The 3,815-nt window shown below is 36.8% G+C and overlaps 1 non-coding gene across 1 annotated transcript; it reads left to right on the top strand.

The window, feature by feature from the left end:
• Window positions 1–1,906: 1,906 nt before the first annotated feature.
• LOC145060619 (small nucleolar RNA R71) lies at window positions 1,907–2,013 on the top strand. Its single transcript, XR_013686836.1, has one exon. It is a non-coding gene; the product is annotated as a small nucleolar RNA R71 (small nucleolar RNA).
• The last annotated feature ends 1,802 nt before the right edge of the window (window positions 2,014–3,815 follow it).

Genomic DNA, 3,815 nt, shown 5'->3' on the forward strand with positions numbered 1-3,815 from the left:
TTTTGGATTTTTTTCAGTGACCACGATGTGGGCATCCTGCCACGTCGTGGTGTTGCAGTTTTTTACATCTGATCGTGAAAATTTAGAGGACCACGTCGTGGTGTCAGTGCCACGTTGTGGTTTTTCTTCAGCCTCTTTTTTCATTTTGTTGTACTCGCTCTCTTCAAGTAGCTTCTCTAACTATTGAATATTAAGTTCAACATCAAAATCTCTTTCTTTTAGTACCATAGATCCCTTGATTTCTTTTTCTTTCCAACCTCTAAGCTCCTTCTCAAGTAATTCATCAAACACATCAACTGAGAAAGCCATATCATCAATTATCCTTGAGTGTTGGATTGCTCTATTTACTCAAAAAGTGACCACTTCATCTCCAAATCGAAGAGTGTGTTTGGACTCTCTAATATTAACCAAGGCTCGGGAGGTGCTTAAGAAGGTCCTTCCAAGAATGATTAGGAATCGTTCGTCTTCCTCCATATCTAAGACAATAAAATCGACGGGAAAAACAAACTTGTCAACTTTCACTAATAAATCTTCACATATTCCTCTTGGAAAGGTCATTGTCTTGTTTGCCAAATGGATGATCATACAGACTGGTCTTGGTTCGGGGAGATCAAGCTTCTTAAAGAATGAATATGGCATCAAGTTAACACTTGCTCCCGAGTCGGAAAGAGTGTGGCTAGTTGCTAGATTTCCAAATTGAAACGGAAGTGTTAAGCTTCTCTGATCACCTATCTTCTTAGGTAGCATATTTAACATTGCAGCCAAGCAGGTTTCATTTAGTACTACCTTAGACATCCCTTCCATATTCTTTCGATTAGTTAAGAGATCTTTTAAAAACTTTGCATATTTTGGCATTTGGGCTAAAGATTTAAGGAACGAAATATTGATTTCAAGGGACTTGAAATGATCTAAGAATTTCAGATAGTCTTCAACATTCTTTTCTTGTCTTGCTCTACTTGGAAAGTGTAGCGGTGGGCGGTATGGCTTAACATGATCAGCAATCTTCTTTTCAGGTTCTTGCCACATGGTGGTGACTGTTGAGTTTCTTTTCTTTGACTTTCTTCTCGATTTTCCTGCTCAACATCCGGGTTGTTTCTGTCAATGGGAGTCACATGGGTAACAATTTTCCCACTTCTATTTTTTATAGCTTGGATGTGAGCTCCCTTTGGGTTTTGTTCGGTGTTTCCTGGAAGTCCTCCCGGTGATCTTTCATTAAATTGTTTAGCTAGTTGCCTAAGTTTCTTTTTGATGTTAAAGATTGAAGCTTGCTGATTTCTTAGCAAAACTTGCTGATCTTTCATTAAAGCTTGTTGTTCTCTAATTGTTTCTTTGGTTTCCTCGTGCCTTTTTTCGAATGCAGCTGCAAAACGAGTAAGCATTGACTTGAAATCTGGTTTCTTTTTAGGAGCTGGTTCCTCTCTTTGGTAAATGCCTCTTCCTTTTTGTCCATACTTCTCTTCCTTGGCTTTCTTATACTCATCATAAGGTAACTATTTCTTCTTGGGCCTTCTCTAATATTCGTCATATCGATCACCGCTTGAGTAGAAAGCTTGAACCTTTCGGTTTCCATTTTCATCAAGATCACAGTCTTTGGTTAGATGCGACCCATTACAGTTTTCACACCCCACTCGCATAGTAAGGATTGTTGATCCATTTTATTCATCCTCCTATCCATAGTTTGTAGCATTGCCAAGACGGCTGACATGTCCTCCAGTGCTGAATTTGCCGACCCCTTGCTACATCATTTTGCAGGTTGTGGTACTCTCTCGAATTTTTAGAAAATTCATCAATAAGCTCCATAATTTCAGTATGATTCTTCTTGGTTAATGATCCTTAAGAATCAAAGAGTTGCCTTGTCGTAACATTTACCCCGTCATAAAATATGGAAACTTCTTGTTGCACATTAAGATCGTTTTGAGGGCAATTTCGAAGTAGTCCCTTGTAGCGCTCCCATGCTTCAAATAGCGACTCACCCATTTGTTTCTCAAAGTTGGTTATGGCCTTTTTAAGTTTATCCACCTTCGAGGGTGGGCAAAATTGTTCCAAGAATTCATCACACATTTTTGCCCATGTAGTGATTGTGCCGGGGGGGGGGGGGGAAGTGCCTTCAACCAGTCCTTGGAAACACCTTTGAAGGTGACCAAAAGCATTCTCAACAACACCGTTTTGCGTGGAACATTTAGAATGTTGAAGTAGTCAGTGATGTCGTTTACTTCATCAAGATGTTTATAGGCATCTTCATGATCCTTTCCGGTGAATGGAATCTCTTTTAGCGCAACTAGGATGTGCCCCTTGACTTCAAATGTGGCAGTGACTAGAATGGTTGGTTGCATAAGCCCCAGATCGGTCTCGTCACTAATTCTTTTCTTGTATGCCACCATGGAAATGTCGGTAATGTCCGCCATGATGTTGTCGGGTTCGCTTTCTTTTTCTAATTCGTTGTTTCCTTCTTCCTTGTCAGTTTCGTAATCATCGTCCTTTCACGTAGGATTATTCTCAATGCTTTTGTCTTTCGGGGTTTTATTTTATTCTCCCACTTGCTTTCCCTTATTCTTACTAAAAACCGATTTGAGATTCTTGAAAGGTGATTTATTTGGTGTGTTTGATTATTCTACGGTTTTATCCATCTTTTTATGAAAAGTGGACTTCGGGTCTTCAAGTGGTGGAATCAAAGGTGTGTTGGATCCACGGGTCATAAACCATTGCAACAAAAACAAAAAATGCGTAAAAAGAACAAAAACAAAAACTGAAAATTAACTGTTACGAAACCACGACGTGGTGTTAAGGACCACGACGTGGTGGGTCAAACAGAATAAAAACCTAATACGAAAATTTAAAAGCAAATAGAAGAAAAAAATCATAATAAAATAGCAGATTCCAATTAACTAAAAATGGACCATTCCCCGGCAACGGTGCCAAAAACTTGATGCTTTTAATAATTATACACTAGTTTATCCTACTAGTAGAACTAATTTTTACCCATGGTAGCGTGCCTTGTTGAAAATAGTAATACATAGGTATTGAACACAGGGAACATAATGTTTAGCTAATTTTTATCTACTACTAACTAAATTACTAATAATTTCAGAAAAAGGGTATTCTCTAGTTTTGCAAGACTAGAAACTTAATTAACAAAACAAAACTAACTATCAACTATTAAGGCAAATATTAAACTAAAGCAAAAAGCGCAAAAGACAAATTAAATCAAGGTAATTGAGAGAATTTCATTTAGCTTTGTATTTACATGTTATTATGGTTGATTTGTGCGAGTGCAATGGATTATTGTTTCATTGGTTATCGATTTCTAAAATGACTATGTTAATTTTCACTAATCCTAATCAGGTGGATAAGCTCATTCATACGGTGATCAGGTGGATAAACTAACAAGTTTACTAGTGTTCAGTTCGTGTTAATTTAGACTTATAACGAATTGATTAATTTTGTTTATTAGCTCAATTTAATATATGATTGGTCGTCATATATTAACTCCTACGATTCTTTACCCACTTTTCTGTTTAACCCTAGGTTTTGTTCAAAACCTTAGTCCTACAATTTTGCAATTCACAAAATCATAAGATTCAAATTCAATTAAGAAAGATGGTCATATAAACTTGACTAAATTCAACAATAAATAGAGAAAGCAGTTATCATAATCACGGAAGGTTCTTTAATAAGCTAAATCAAAAAATAACCAATAAAACTAAATCCAAACCATAAATGAAACCATGAATAATCAAGCAATCCTACACTAAACGGAGTCATAGTGTTTTAGCCCATGATTTCAGCAATCAAACACATAGAAATGAAATTCAATG

Source organism: Lactuca serriola, chromosome 6 (genome assembly GCF_051521515.1).
Source record: "Lactuca serriola cultivar US96UC23 chromosome 6, Lser_US96UC23_V15, whole genome shotgun sequence".
In the NCBI taxonomy this organism is placed as follows: Eukaryota; Viridiplantae; Streptophyta; class Magnoliopsida; order Asterales; family Asteraceae; genus Lactuca; species Lactuca serriola.